We start from the raw sequence: 15799 nt of genomic DNA on the forward strand, positions 1-15799 counted from the left end.
TCACCAAATGTAATTTCTATCTTTTACCTATTTTCTCTTCGCACTATATTACTTGTCCTAGCTGAGAGTAGGAGTCATCTGCTCCCAAACCACTGCAAATATCACTCTTAATCAGAATGTATCTTGGATAATATGGCTGCTAATTTCCCCCTCCATAGAGAACCAGGATGGAGCAGAAGTGAAATACTGCAGATGCTGGAAATCTAAAATGAAAATAAAATGCTGGGACTACTCAGTAGGTCAAGCAGCAACTGTGGTTAGAGAAACCGTTAACGTTAACTCTGGCAAAAGGTCATCAACCTGAAATGTTAATTCTGATGGAACAAAAGCTTCTGTTTAGTGTATCTCTCTCTTTCCTAAACCCCTCTACTTTGCAAAGCTTCTGGTCTGGGTCTGTTTCCCTATCCCCATGGTGATCCCCAACACACTGATGCAAATTGGAGTGAGAACAGGAAACACAGTAAAATTTGTGAAGCAGCCCTGCGTTTCTGTCACCACATATAATGGGCATGGCGCATTGCTCTGCTTGTTCTCTTGCTGAGCAGAATTGGATAAAGACTACTTTGAGAGATTTCTCGAACAATAATGTCATTCTAGTAGTAAAATGGTGTTTAGCTCTTTTCCCTTTATTGGGTGATGGGGACTGTTTTGATCTAGAACTCAGCTGTCTGATTAGAATTAGTAAGACGGGACTCGAAGAACTGGTTACTGTTGATCACTGAAAGAGCACAGGCACAAAGCTTGTGTGCAAGCTGAAATTGTTTGCTTCTTGTGTGGATTCTACCTTAGGGTAGTACTGTAATTGATGCTGAAAGAAAAGGCCGTCAGAGTGCAGTCAGGCTGACCGTGCGGGAGGTATCAAGCTCAGCTGTGATGCTTGATTCAGCAGCCAATTAGCCCACAGTGGTCATTGCCTAGCTCGGACATGAAGAATATCAGTGAGGTACTTGAGGGCTGCTTGTACAAGTGAAACCTTGAAGAGAAGGGGAATCAAATTAACAAAAAGTAAAATGTTTTTAATTATTTCATTGGTATGAATGCTTTGTGAAAAACTGATTTTTCCACCCCCCCTTTCCTGTTTTCCAGAATGTCAGCATCAATAAGGCTATTAATGCACAGGAAGTTGCTGTGAAGGAAAAGCACGCCAGAAATATCCTTTTGGATGGAGTTGGTGAGAGCACAAAAAAGCCCTTGTTCAGTCACTGGTTGTTTCCCACTGACTGGGCTCTGGGCGTGAACCCACTGTGGTTTCCTGATTATCTATCTGACGTTTTCAGTGTGTTGATGCTGGGTGGTAAGGATTATTTTTTCCATAGCACACCCTGTACTCGGACAGACTACCCAGTGTGCAAGCCACCTGCTTGTGTGTGTACAAGGTGCAAGTGCAACTGGGCAATTTGTGGTGTTCACTGCTGCACCTGGGGCCAGTGTGTGAGCCTCTGCTTCACTGACTATATTTCTTGCAAGACTGTGGAGAGTTTGAAAACTGGAAGCGTTGCATTTTGTGTTCTGTTCTCTTTCACTCCCCCAATCCCACCTTTCAAGTTATATAAACACTTGTTTCTCTCTGGTACCTTACCCATTTTTATCATTCCACTGTGGGTGTCGTTGTCCAATCCTGTCATCACATGATTTTGGAACATTTTCTAACAGGAGTCACTGAGTAGCGAGCAGGAGTGGGAATCTTGGCTGTTTTTTAAAATATAAATTCCCCTTTCTTCCCATGGGATGCTGAGGCCCATTGGTGTTGACAGTCAGTCAGATTTACAAAAGATATTGGTGATATATTAACAGGTTAGTGCTGTTTGCTTACCTCTTTTAGTTTTATATCTGTTCTAAATTGTAATCTGCCCCTCAAGTAAGGTGTTAAACCAAGATCCTGTCTACCTTTTCACATTGTTCAGATGACCATCAAATATCCCAGGGAGCTTTTTGCTGAAGAGCAGCTGGTTCTCCCAACGTGCTGGCCAATATTCCTCTTGTGTACGAGACCACCGAAAAATCCACTTCATCGCTCATTTATCTCATTTGCTGTTTCTGGGTTTTTGATTGCCACACATTTACCCATAAAGGATGACTGCCCTTTCGAAATAAAGTAATTAATTAGATGTGAAGCACTTTTGCAGGTTCCATCTAACCTGATATGGTGCTATATAATTACAAGTTTATAAACTTGTTTCATGCTGCAACTATGGCCATGGAAGCCGCCTAAAGGAGTTGAACTCGTTGGAGGCTGGGAGCACAGAAAGAGCTGACGTGCTTTTCAGCCAGCTAGAAAATTGGCCAAGGTTGCAGCTTTTGACCATGTCCACTGACATTTGCTGGATACCTTGTGCATGTTAGCTGGGCAGAGTTAGGCATAACCACAATGTCCACCACAGCTGAGTAACCTGATACCCATTTCCTAGATTTGTCCAAGAATGAAGAAAGGTGAGGTACCAGAGGGCGCCTGGTGTACCCCAGCAGGAGAGGGTAGGAAGGGAAACAAAGCTTGAATAATTTACATGTTGTGGCTATCCCTGCGTAGTATCCATTTACAGGAAGATGGAGAAAGTGGGAAATGCTGTATAAAACTGATTTTTGTTATTTTTAGCATCTCCTGCCAAGTTCTGCATTTCAATAAAAGCTGTATATTGCAGCCAAAATCATTGTAGTCAGAGCAACTTAATATCACTCGACCCGGCTATAGAGACTTCCTCTAGATATTGTGCACAAATTCTCAGTGTGAGCAATAGGAGAACTGCACACCACCCTAACAGGTCAGAGTCATTCAATGTCCTGGCTCCTCGAGAGTACTTGCATTAAAAATGAATCTATACGACCATACGAATTAGGAGCAGAAGTAGGCCGTTCAGCCTGTCGAGTCTGCTCTGCCGTTTAATAAGATCACGGCTGATCTGTCACAAATTCCATACTCCCATAACCCCCGATAATCTTTGCCTTGCCGAACAAATCTATCTACCTCCGCCTTAAAAATATTCAAAGACCCCGCCCCCACCACCTTCTGAGGCAGCGAATTCCAAAGTCGCACAACCCTGTGCGAAAAAATTTCTCCTCATCTCCGTCCTAAAAGGGCAACCCCTAATTTTCAAACGGTGCCCCCTAGTTCTTGAGTTACCCACAAGAGGAAACATCGCCTCCACATTCACCCTGTCAAGACCATTCAGTATTTTATATACTTCAATCAAGTCTCCCCTCACTCTTCTGAACACCAGTTAATATATCAAGTGATGATTGGGTTGGGCTCAGGCTTAATGCCCCTTGATGTGGTCAAATAGCCAGCCTTGGCTGTGATGTCTCCTATTCTGTCCCCCCTGTGCCCCCCAGCTAACCAATAATTCACAGCATGGGACCACACAGGAAAAAGTTGCCACTGAAGGGAGCCAGTGCTCATGGACATGGGACAGCAAGACAAAAGGCCATGTCCTCCAGGGGCCCTTTAATCTCTCTCTGCCTCATGTTCAAACTGCTTGTGGAAAATTGAATTTCTGGGTAGTTTCTAAAGCTAATTTGTGCTTGGAACAATTAATATTTCTGGTGGTCGTGATTGATAATTGCTTCCTAATCTGTGCACTGGAGGCTTTTATCAGTTAAAAGGAATTTCTCAGCTAACATGTATGAAAATGCTTTCAAAAAGATTCATAAACCATTTTAAGACCAGCAGAAAATATGGAAAATCTACAGCTTGTTGTTCAGCAACATCGGAGAAAGAAGGAACTTAAAGTGGTGGCTTCATCAGAATCTGAAGGTTCAATCTTCCTATTTCAGATGCTAATTGAGTTGCTGTGAATTTCCTGTTTCAATTTCAGATCTTCATTAATCAATTTCTTCATGAATATGATAAAGGGTAGTTTCCATTCCCTTTCCTTGCCATACACCAGTTAATAGTCACCAGCTCATTCCACAGCAACCCATGTGATTGAGCTGATTAAATTTCAAAGCTAGGAACTTAATCACATCTATTTATGTTTTTTTTAAATAAAAAGTCACTTTTCCAGTTTGTAACAGTTTCCTTAACGTGTTTCTGCACCTTGCATTCTGGGTACGCACCATGAGAAAGGCGCTCACACATTCTGGTCGGCAGTGAATCGGTTGCCGCTGTCCAGCAACGCAGTCCTTTGCTGGAAATTCTGCCATGTATTTCACAAGCTACTTCGAGATGGACATCCAAGTGTAAGTAATATCTTAAGTTTATTAAGTGTTACTTTGTTTAAAGAATACCAATTAAGGCCAAGGGTGATGGTGAGGGAAGAAATATTGCAACTCGTGATTGCAGCGTTGGGTCATATGACATTCAGAAATTCTGAATCAGTAATATGCCTCAACACTGTCCTTGGAATAATCTCTCACTGCCCACTAGAATGCAATTCCTTCGATTCGTTATTGCCATGATCTCAATATTTATGCTGATGTTCAGTCAGTACTTGGAAGACAAGTTTTATGATGTACATTGAGGACTACTGAAACTAAAATTTAGGTTACTCACACTGTTGATGGTGATGCCAGAACTGACTCCAGTGTCACCAGTCTGGGAAGGCTGTGGATCAGTGTGGTTTTCACTCCTCATTTGTCCATGATCCCTGGAATGGGTGAGAACAAGATTGAGCTTACTTTTAGTGAATCGTCTGTTGAGTCTTCCTGTCTTGGCTGTTCCTCACCTCCTTTCCTGAAGGTAAGTAAGTTGAAAACACATTTTCAAGTGGCAAAGTGGCGCAGTGGTTAGCACCACAGCCTCACAGCTCCAGCGACCCGGGTTCAATTCTGGGTACTGCCTGTGCGGAGTTTGCAAGTTCTCCCTTGACCGCGTGGGTTTTCGCCGGGTGCTCCGGTTTCCTCCCACAGCCAAAGACTTGCAGGTTGATAGGTAAATTGGCCATTATAAATTGCCCCTAGTATAGGTAGGGGAAGGTGGGGATATGGTAGGAATATGGGATTAGTGTAGGATTAGTATAAATGGGTGGTTGATGGTCGGCACAGACTCGGTGGGCCGAAGGGCCTGTTTCTCTGCTGTATCTCTTTTTAAAAAAAAAAATGCAAATAGAAAGAAGTTGCTTAATTGATTTATAAGCATACCATCCCCTTGGCATCCCCTGTGCAGCAATGATTCCTTTGCCCTCACTATGTTAATACATACAGAAGTGTCCAAATAAGGGCTCCATAGATTAGTAAATTCCATGCTTGGAACAAATTAATTTGCATGTCTATTGCATCTATATTTGTCTCAAATTATTTAATGGTATATTTGCGGCACATTTCATCATATTTCTCTGTCACGCTTCATACGTTGCATTCAAATTTCTGTACAGCACTATATGTATAAGAAAAAACAAAGGAACTCTCCAGGGAAACAAAATACTGGATCCAGAATATCTGCGGTCACCTGTTGACATCTGTTTGAACTCAGTGTTTATTTAACAGCAATTTGACGACTTGGTCTTGTAGGAATGCACATCTGCACTTGAATCTATAATAACATACAGTTTCTGTCTGACGGCGTTGTCGGATTGTTAAGTGGTTTGATTTAGTGGGTGGAGCTTGGTGCACGCGCCTTGGTTACTGGCATCTGGCTCCTGTCGCTCCCTGGCCTCGGTTACTGGGCTGACACCCTAAGAGGAAAGTTGAAGGAGTGAGCAACGATGCCACTAACATTCATATAGTGCCTTTTAATGTAATAAAACATCCCAAGGTGCTTCACAGGAGCATTGAAAAATGGCACTCAGAGGGGGACGGTATGGGAGGGACAGAGGAGAATGGCATGGGACGGACGCCCTGGGAGGTATGGGATGGGGATGATCGAGGGATGAAAGGAATAGGATAGGTATGGTATGGGAAGGATGGAATGACATTGGATGGGGATTTTATGAAGTACTGTTGCAATAAAGATGCTGATTTCATCACTAATGTTGTTCTTGTCTTTGCTAGTAAAAAAAAAACAATGTATTGCCTTTTACCCAGTGTAAGGTTCCTCTTTATAAAATAGCACACTTTCTGGGAACAGTTAAATTGGAGATTTGCTAGTATGTCTATTATATATTTCTTCAAAAAACCCACAAAACAACCTGTACAGGGAGCACGCTGCAATGAGACCTACAGCGTAAATATTTTCAGTGGGAATACTCAACACTTAACTCTTGCACTTACCATTGCCATAAATGGTGCTGTAATGGAAATTCCAATGTTCAATTATAACTGACCTGTCACAATTATTATGTCTCAGGCTTAGTAGTTTCCCTGCAAATGCTTCAAATCGATTTCTGCAAAAAAAAATTGTTTAATACCTGCTTTACATGCAAGGCCTCAGCTTGTCTCAAAATAAAGATTATGGAGTTTAGAAGAATGGGAGGTGATCTTATTGAAACATATAGGATCCAGAGGGGACTTGACAGGGTGGATGCTGGAAGGATGTTTTCACTTATGGGTGAGACTTGAACTAGGAATGCAGTTTAAAAATCAAGGGTCTCCCATTAAAATGGAGGTGAGGAGAAATTTTTTTCGAAGGGTTGTTAGTCTGTGGAATTCGCTTCCTCAGAGAGCAATAGAGGCTGGGTCATTGAATATATTCAAGCCTGAGTTCGATGGATCCTTGATCGGGAGTCAGATGTTATGGCAGGCAGACAGGAAAGTCGAGTTGAGGCCACATTCAGATCAGCCATGACCTTATCAAATGACTGAACAGGCTCGAAGGGCAGAATGGCCTGCTACTCCTCCTAATTCAGATGTTCTGGGCTTTGACTGGATAATTTTAAGCAAGTTTCCAAGTCTGATTATATGGCGTTTTCAGTACTTCTCAGCAATCTGCATATTCTGAGAATGTACAAAGTGTGCAATTTGTGTATTAACAAGAATTGAACGGTGTGTCTTCTCTTCCTGTGATTGTCTTTGCTTTATCCAAAGGACTTTGAAAGAAATTGGAGGTTAGATGCTCAAAACTTTTATTCAGGCACTATTGGTGTAAAAATGTACAGACCATTGTGCTTTTGTTACGACTTATTTAGAGGCACAATACCCACAAGCAACGCTTGTGAAGAGCAACACCTATTAGGTCTTCTTGATGTTTACGAAAGTAAATGCACTGTTCAGAAGAGAATGGATTAGTGTTTATTGCTGTTGGAGTTCAGTTTAAAAAAAACTATTGAACTATTTTCAAGATTTAATGATTTCTATAGTAATATAAAAAACTTGGAAACTATCTGAGCAAGAACTTTTGATTATTTTTGCAATGAGTCTTTGTTTATGGAAACATATAGACTTTAATAAACTTATAAGTCAGCAAATTCAATCAATGTTGCTTCCCTGCTGCATGCCAGGAATTGTTGAGAGTAAAGTACTGCAGATGTGGAAATCTGAAATAAAAACAGAAAATGCTGTAACTACTGGCAGCATTTGTAGAGAGAGAAACAGCGTTAACATTTCAGTTTGATGACCCTTCATCAAGATATTGTGCCCCAAACCCGCGACTTACTTAATTTCAAGAAACTGAAAAATTTACACGTCACTGCTTTTAAAGCAAGGACATGAAAATTTGCAGGACTGCGGGGAAAAGGTGGGGGAGTGGGACTATTTAAGTTGTGCTCAGAGAGTCAGCACAGACACGATGGGCCAAAAGGCCCCTTTTGTTCTGCAATAATTCTATGATTCTATGAAAGTAGGAACTGGCTGACAGTGGGGAAAGTAGTCGAGGAGGCTGCCTGATGATACAAAATGGGCTGTGGCTGCGATGGGTGGAAGGCTAAAGATGGGGGTGGGTGGTGAACTGTACTAAGATTGGGTTCTAATTGTTTGAAAGCGGCCAGTGTCAATTTGGGCCCAGTCTTCTGCCCATCCCCCCCCATCGTACAAAATTATTAGACTATGATCCTGATATCACTAGATCCCAGCAACTCCTAAAGATGCCAAACTCGGGCTCCTCTACTTTGAATCTTCATCCTCCGTTTTGATGGATCTCCTTCCCTAGAATCTGAACTCTTGTCCAGATTGTGACCCTCTTTGTGCTCTTATCCCCCTAGATCATAGAACATGGAACAGTACAGCACAGTACAGGCCCTTCAGCCCACGATGTTGTGCCGAACCTTTAACCTACTCTAAGATCAAACTAACTACTTACCCTTCATTCTACTATTATCCAAGAGTCGCTTAAATGCCCCTAATGTATCTGCTTCTACTATCACCGCTGGCAGCGCATTCCACGCACCCACCACTCTCTGTGTAAAGAACCTACCTCTGACATCTCCCCGAAACCTTCCTCCAATCACCTTAAAATTATGCCCCCTGGTGATAGCCCTTTCCACCCTGGGAAAAAGTCTCTGACTATCCACTCTATCTATGCCTCTCATCATCTTGTACCCCTCTATCAAGTCACCTCTCATCCTTCTTCGCTTCAATGAGAAAAGCCCTAGCTCCCTCAATCTATCTTTGTAAGACATGCCCTCCAGTCCAGGCAGCATCCTGGTAAATCTCCTCTGCACCCTCTCTAAAGCTTCCACATCCTTCCTATAATGAGGCGACCAGAACTGAACACAATATTCCAAGTGTGGTCGAACCAGGGCCTTATAGAGCTGCAGCATAACCTCGCGGCTCTTAAACTCAATCCCCCTGTTCATGAAAGCCAACACACCATACGCTTTCTTAACAACCCTATCAACTTGGGTGGCAACTTTGAGCGATCTATGGACATGGACCCCAAGATCCCTCTGTTCCTCCACACTACCAAGAATCCTGTCTTTAAGCCTGTATTCCGCATTCAAATTTGACCTTCCAAAATGAATCACTTCACACTTTTCCAGGTTGAACTCCATCTGCCACTTCTCAGCCCAGCTCTGCATCCTGTCAATGTCCCGTTGCAACCTACAACAGCCTTCCACACTATCCACAACTCCAGCAACCTTTGTGTCATCGGCAAACTTGCTAACCCAGCCTTCCACTTCCTCATCCAAGTCATTTATAAAAATCACAAAGAGCAGAGGTCCCAAAACAGATCCCTGCGTAACACCACTGGTCACCGAGCTCTATGCTGAATACTTTCCATCTACTACCACCCTCTGTCTTCTATGGGCCAGCCAATTTTGTATCCAGACAGCCAACTTCCCCTGTATCCCATGCCTCCTCACTTTCTGAATGAGCCGACCATGGGGAACCTTAGCAAACGCCTTGCTAAAATCCATATACACCACATCCACTGCTCTTCCTTCATCAATGTGTTTTGTCACATCTTCAAAGAATTCAATAAGGCTTGTGAGGCATGACCTGCCCCTCACAAAGCCATGCTGACTGTCTCTAATCAAACCATGCTTTTCCAAATAATCATAAATCCTGTCTCTCAGAATCCTCTCCAATAATTTGCCCACTACCGACGTAAGACTGACTGGTCTATAAATCCCAGGGTTATCCCTATTCCCTTTCTTGAACAAGGGAACAACATTTGCCACCCTCCAATCATCCGGTACTACTCCAGTGGACAGTGAGGACGCAAAGATCATCGCCAAAGGCTCTCTGATCCTTCACCCTGTGACCGTAGATCCTAACACCTGTCCCAGTGTTCCTTGAACCTTCTTCCAAGTACTGAAATGCTTGTTTCCCCTCCCCTTAAAATATGGTAGACTCTGAGACACATTCGCATTGTTCTTGCATCTTGGGGAAACCCAAATGCTGATGACAAAATCTTGTATTGACATAGCACCCTCAACAGAGAAAACTGTCCTCTTGCACATCACAGATTGTAACATAATAAAAGGCCACTGAGCCAGAGAAGGAGATATTGGGAGGGGTGATGAACAGCTTGGTCAAAGGAGTGTGTTTTAAGAAGGAGCTTGAAGAAGCAGCGTGGGCTGGATATTAAGAGGAGTGTGGGCTTTGGCAGCTGAAGGTGTGTTGTGGCAATAAGAGTGGGGGATGTACAAGAGGCTAGAGTCAGGAATAGAGTGTTCATGGGGGCTGTGTAGCTTTAGAATGTTACAGAAATCCCCGGGGGGGAGGGGGTGGGGGGGTGGGGGGGGAAGTGGTGGCATTGGGGGTAGCAAGGCTGTGAAGATTGAAACAGTGATATTGATGAGACAGGGCCCTGGTCATTCTAGTTTTGTAACACTCCTGTGCTTATAACATCTGGAGCAGCAAGTACTCTCTAATTGGCACTAGGATGTGCCTTTTTTGGCAATGACAACATTGATGTGGGAAATGGAGAGCACAAGTTACAGACAGCTCCACCTTAGTAATAATAGTAATAATACTTGGTGTTTCTAAAAAATGTATCTTCAGACTTGCTGGAAACCACCAAAGCCATAATTACCGAATAAGCTATAAGGTGAATACAGACTCTTGTCTATTGACATTGGGGCAAGAAAACTCCTTTTGAAATGTTTAGCTGCCATTTCTCCAAGTGGGGAAAATGTTCTTTCTTCAGTCTGATGCAACTTTATTTTTCTCCTCAACACCTGCCCTAACCGAGCACCTCTTATTCCCTATTGCACCTCTTTGTTTTGTGACCTAAGTATCCTGACCATCAAAGTGCCTGACTCTGCACTGAGTACAAAGAATATGGCTAAATAGTAGCCTCCACCATGCATCTCCACATCATGTGCAACCTGCAAAGCAGTATCCATTTTGTTATTTTGCCTTGATATGAAAAAGCATTAGGGCAACTTGCTAACAAAATTAAATTATTTGAGGAAAGCTGCTGCCTATTTTTATCAAACTTTAGTGTCTAGATGTGAAAACTGCATACAAGTTTTTTTTGCTCGATTCATCATGATGGCTGGTATTTTGACACTTTTGCAGGGGCCTCTCCTCCTGAATCTGCACAATTCTGGTATACTCCTAGTGTATGTTTTGGTTCTTGTAAGGTGTTCTTGGTTTTGGAATAACATGGATTCTCTACCTGTCTCAATCCACTCGAGCCTCACAATCTGAGCTTTCTATTCATTTTTTGGTTACTATTACTTTAGCTTCAGGTCAAAATAAGCTATTGCTATTGGTTTTTGGGACCTTATGAGAATTAGAGTAGGAGACCATGTGGCGGAACTGTCAAATCTGAAATTGTGACATTTTAACGGTTACAAAATTGCCTCTGTTACTGCAGAATCAGTCAAACTTGGCCTAACGTATGTGGAGGATGCGTATCATTTAAGGAATAAACTATGATCTATGAGATGTCTTTTTTTTGGATTAAATTTATTATTTTATCGAAAATGCAGATGAAGGAACAAGATCCATGCTCATAGACACCAGTAAGCTGGAAAGGAGCAGAGCAGATTATGGTTGCCGGGAGGAAAGGAAATTGAGGGAGTTGTATGGTGGGATTGCAGTCTTTAAATTCACCAGTTTTCACAATTAATGACGGTGGGCAGGTACTAGACTCCATGAAACAGGAATGTATAACAAATATGTGCAGGTTAAATATACTTGCATTGTAAACAACGAAGTACTAAATGCCTACTGGGAAGCTGAACTAAATGAGATACAACCAAGAGATCTTTAGGCTTTGAGTGACCAAGTAGGTGAGTGGTTGATATTTTCAAGAAGTTCATAAATACAGGAGTTGTATCTGAAGACTGAAAAATTTTTCATGCAGTTTCAATGCTGGAAAGTAGGAGCAAGATATGATCAAGTTAATTATTAGAGCAGATAAAATTATTGTTGACCTAGCTAGACAGCAAAATGGCTAAGCAGTAGTAAACATAAGGTGATAATAAATGGAGGAGCCTCTTTCTGGGAGTTGGTGACTAATAGCATCAAGTACAGACTTGGAGATGTCCAACTTGCAATACAGCTCACAGTAGTGTTCAGTCCAGCGGGCCGAATAGACTTTCAAAGGGATCTGGTTTGGGTTCTCTTGATTAACCAGTTTATAAATATACATGGGTACTAACTGAATATTAACTGCATGCGACAAAGGAAATCTACGAGCTATGTACGAAGAAATCAAGGGAGCCCTTGGCTTTGCTATCACCAAAGTTGCTCCTCTGAAGTCGGCAGATGGTCAAGTAGTCACCAACAGAAGTAAACAGATGACCTGCTGGACTGAACACTACTGTGAGCTATACTGCAAGTTGGACATCTCCCAGTCTGTGCTTGATGCTCTCCCACAACTTCCTGTCATGGATGAGTTAGATGAAGAGCCTTCATCACTGGAGCTTGAGAAGGCCATATAGATCGCCTCGTAAACAGAAGGGTACCCGGCAAAGACGGAATCCCAGCCAACCTGCTCAAAAACAGAGTCCCATCTATTGCCATACCTTTATGACCTCCTCCTCTGCTGGAAGGTAGGCTCTGTTCCACAGGAGATGTGTGATGCCAAAATCATCTCGCTGTACAAAACAAAGGCGACAGAGGAAACTGCAACACTACAGGAGCATCTCACTCCTTAGCATCACAAGGAAGACCTTTGCTAGGGTCATACTTAAAAGATTCAATTTACTTGCAGACTGAGTGTACCTGAAGCACAGTGCAGTTTCCGTGCGGGCAGATCTGCTGTAGACATGATCTTCTCCATCCGCTATCGATGAGAGAAGTGTAAGGAACAGAGTATATCCCTTTAGCTTACTTTCATGGATCTCACTAAGGCATTTGACACCATCAGCAGTGCAGGGCTGTACAAGATTTTGGGAAAAATTGGCTGCCCAACAAAACTCCTCTGCTCCTTCCATGATAACATGCACTGCACTGTACAGTTTGATGGTTCCACCTCTGACAGTTTTGGAGGGAAGAATGGAGTGAAACAGGGTTGTGTCCCAGCCCCCACTCTGTTTGGCATCTTCTTCTGCATGATCCTGACCTTTGCCTTCTCTGCATTTATGGAAGGAGTCTACTTGCACACTACTTCAGACGGTAAACTCTATAATCTACCAAGGCTGAAAACAAAGACAAAAACACATCGCCTCCTGATCAGTGAACTCGTCTACACTGATGATGCTGTGCTAGTCGATCACACAGAAACTCAGCTCCAGAGACTCATGGATTTTCTCTCCTATACTTCTAACTTGATCTCCCTTACTATCATCTTCTTCTCCTTCTTCTTTGGCCTCCTTATCTCGAGAGACAATGGGTAAGTGCCTGGAGGTGGTCAGTGGTGTGTGGAGCAGTACCTGGAGTGGCTATAAAGGCCAATTCTAGAGTGACAGGCTCTTCCACAGGTGCTGCAGAAAAATGTGTTTGTCGGGGCTGTTACACAGTTGGCTCTCCCCTTGCGTATCTGTCTTTTTTTCCTGCCAACTGCTAAGTCTCTTTGACTCGCCACACTTTAGCCCCGCCTTTATGGCTGCCCGCCAGCTCTGGCGAACGCTGGCAACTGACTCCCACGACTTGTGATCAATGTCACAGGATTTCATGTCGCGTTTGCAGACGTCTTTGAAGCGGTGGGTCTGATACCAGTGGCGAGCTCACTGTACAATGTGTCTTTGGGGATCCTGCCATCTTCCATGAGGCTCACATGGCCAAGCCATCTCAAGCGCCGCTGACTCAGTAGTGTGTATAAGCTGGGGATGTTGGCCGCCCCGAGGACTTCTGTGTTGGAGATACGGTCCTGCCACCTGATGCCAAGTATTCTCCGGAGGCAGCGAAGATGGAATGAATTGAGAATTCGCTCTTGGCTGACATACGTTGTCCAGGCCTCGCTGCCATAGAGCAAGTTACTGAGGGCACAGGCTTGATACACTCGGACTTTTGTGTTCCGTGTCAGTGCGCCATTTTCCCACACACTCTTGGCCAGTCTGAACATAGCAGTGGAAGCTTTTCCCATGCGCTTGTTGATTTCTGCATCTAGAGATAGGCTACTGGTGATAGTTGAGCCTAGGTAGGTGAACTCTTGAACCACTTCCAGAGCGTGGTCGCCAATATTGATGGATGGAGCATTTCTGACGTCCTGCCCCATGATGTTCGTTTTCTTGAGGCTGATGGTTAGGCCAAATTCGTTGCAGGCAGCCGCAAACCTGTCGATGAGGCTCTGCAGACACTCTTCAGTGTGAGATATTAAAGCAGCATCGTCAGCAAAGAGGAGTTCCCTGATGAGGACTTTCCGTACTTTGCACTTCGCTCTTAGACGGGCAAGGTTGAACAACCTGCCCCCTGATCTTGTGTGGAGGAGAATTCCTTCTTCTGAAGACTTGAACGCATGTGAGGGCAGCAGGGAGAAAAAAATCCCAAAAAGTGTGGGTGCAAGAACACGGCCCTGTTTCATGCCACTCAGGATAGGAAAGGGGTCTGATGAGGTGCCGCTATGTTGAATTGTGCCTTTCATATTGTCATCGAATGAGGTGATGATACTTAGTAGCTTTGGTGGGCATCGAATCTTTTCTAGTAGTCTGAAGAGCCCACGTCTGCTGACGAGGTCAAAGGCTTTGGTGAGATCAATGAAAGCAACGTAGAGGGGCATCTGTTGTTCGCGGCATTTCTCCTGTATCTGACGAAGGGAGAACAGCATGTCAATGGTCGATCTCTCTGCACGAAAGCCACACTGTGCCTCAGGGTAGACGTGCTCGGCCAGCTTCTGGAGCCTGTTTAAAGCGACTCGAGCAAAGACTTTCCCCACTGTGCTGAGCAGGGAGATTCCAGGGTAGTTGTTGCAGTCACCGCGGTCACCTTTGTTTTTATAGAGGGTGATGATATTGGCATCGCGCATGTCCTGAGGTTCTGCTCCCTCGTCCCAGCACAGGCATAGCAGTTCATGTAGTGCTGAGAGTACAGTAGGCTTGGCACTCTTGATTATTTCAGGGCTAATGCTGTCCATCCCAGGGACTTTTCCGCTGGCAAGAGAATCAATGGCATCACTGAGTTCCGATTTTGTTGTCTGTGCGTCCAGCTCATCCATGACTGGTAGAGGCTGGGCTGCATTGGGGGCAGTCTCAGTGACAACATTCTCCCTGGAGTACAGTTCTCGGTAGTGCTGAACCCAGCGGTCCATTTGCTTGCGTTGGTCAGTGATTATGTCCCCTGATTTAGATTTGAGGGGGGCGATCTTTTTGATGGTTGGCCCAAAAGCTCTCTTAATGCCATCATACATTCCTCTGATGTTTCCGGTGTCTGAGGCCAGCTGAATATGACTGCATAGGTGTTGCCAGTAGTTATTTGCGCAGTGCATGGCTGTTCTTTGTGCAGCGCATCTGGCTGCTTTAAGTGCTACGGATGTTAACTCGCTGGGGGTTTTCTTGTAGTTCAACAGTGCAATGCGCTTAGCGGCTATGACAGGTTCCAGCTCTTCAGTATGAGATTGAAACCAGTCTGCATTCTTCTTTGCACGATTGCCGTAGGTGGTCAAAGCTGACTCATAGATGGCGTCTCTGATGTGGGCCCACTTGGTCTCAGCATCCCCTGTGGGAGTGTTTTGAAGGGCTGTTACAAGTAAATTTAGAAATTTTTGGAACAGCTGTGGATAAGAAATTCTGCTCGTGTTGATGCGCGGGTGGCCCTTCTGCTTGGAATGATGAAACTTCTTTGGTCTGAGTCTAACCTTGCTGCACACCACGGAGTGGTCGGTGTCGCAGTCCGCACTGTGGAAGCTGCGTGTGATTTGAACACTGTTTAAGGAGGCTCACCTTGTGACGATGAGGTCTAGCTGGTGCCAACGACGCGATCTTGGGTGCCTCTATGAAACCTGGTGACAGGGTTTAGTGTGAAAGAACGAGTTGGTAATGCAGAGGTTATGATGGGTACACAACTCGAGCAGTCTCTGCCCATTGTCATTCATTCTTCCAACGCCATAGCGCCCAAGGCAGGAGGGCCATGAGTCATGGTCGGCCCCAACCCTGGCATTTAAGTCCCCCAGCAGGAACAGTTGTTCGGTGTTGGGGATGCTACTAATATTATGGAGTTC

General features: G+C 44.1%; 1 protein-coding gene across 1 annotated transcript in view; it reads left to right on the plus strand.

Annotated features, from left to right (window-relative positions):
* The first annotated feature begins 4066 nt into the window (after positions 1–4066).
* The window catches only part of hip1 (huntingtin interacting protein 1), a 249125-nt gene continuing 237392 nt past the window's right edge, over positions 4067–15799 (plus strand). The window contains exon 1 of the mRNA XM_068010196.1: positions 4067–4173. The gene's annotated coding sequence lies outside the window, so the exon portion shown is untranslated. The remainder of the gene's footprint in view (positions 4174–15799) is intronic.

The sequence above is a fragment of the Heterodontus francisci genome, chromosome 30 (genome assembly GCF_036365525.1).
Source record: "Heterodontus francisci isolate sHetFra1 chromosome 30, sHetFra1.hap1, whole genome shotgun sequence".
Classification (NCBI taxonomy): domain Eukaryota; kingdom Metazoa; phylum Chordata; class Chondrichthyes; order Heterodontiformes; family Heterodontidae; genus Heterodontus; species Heterodontus francisci.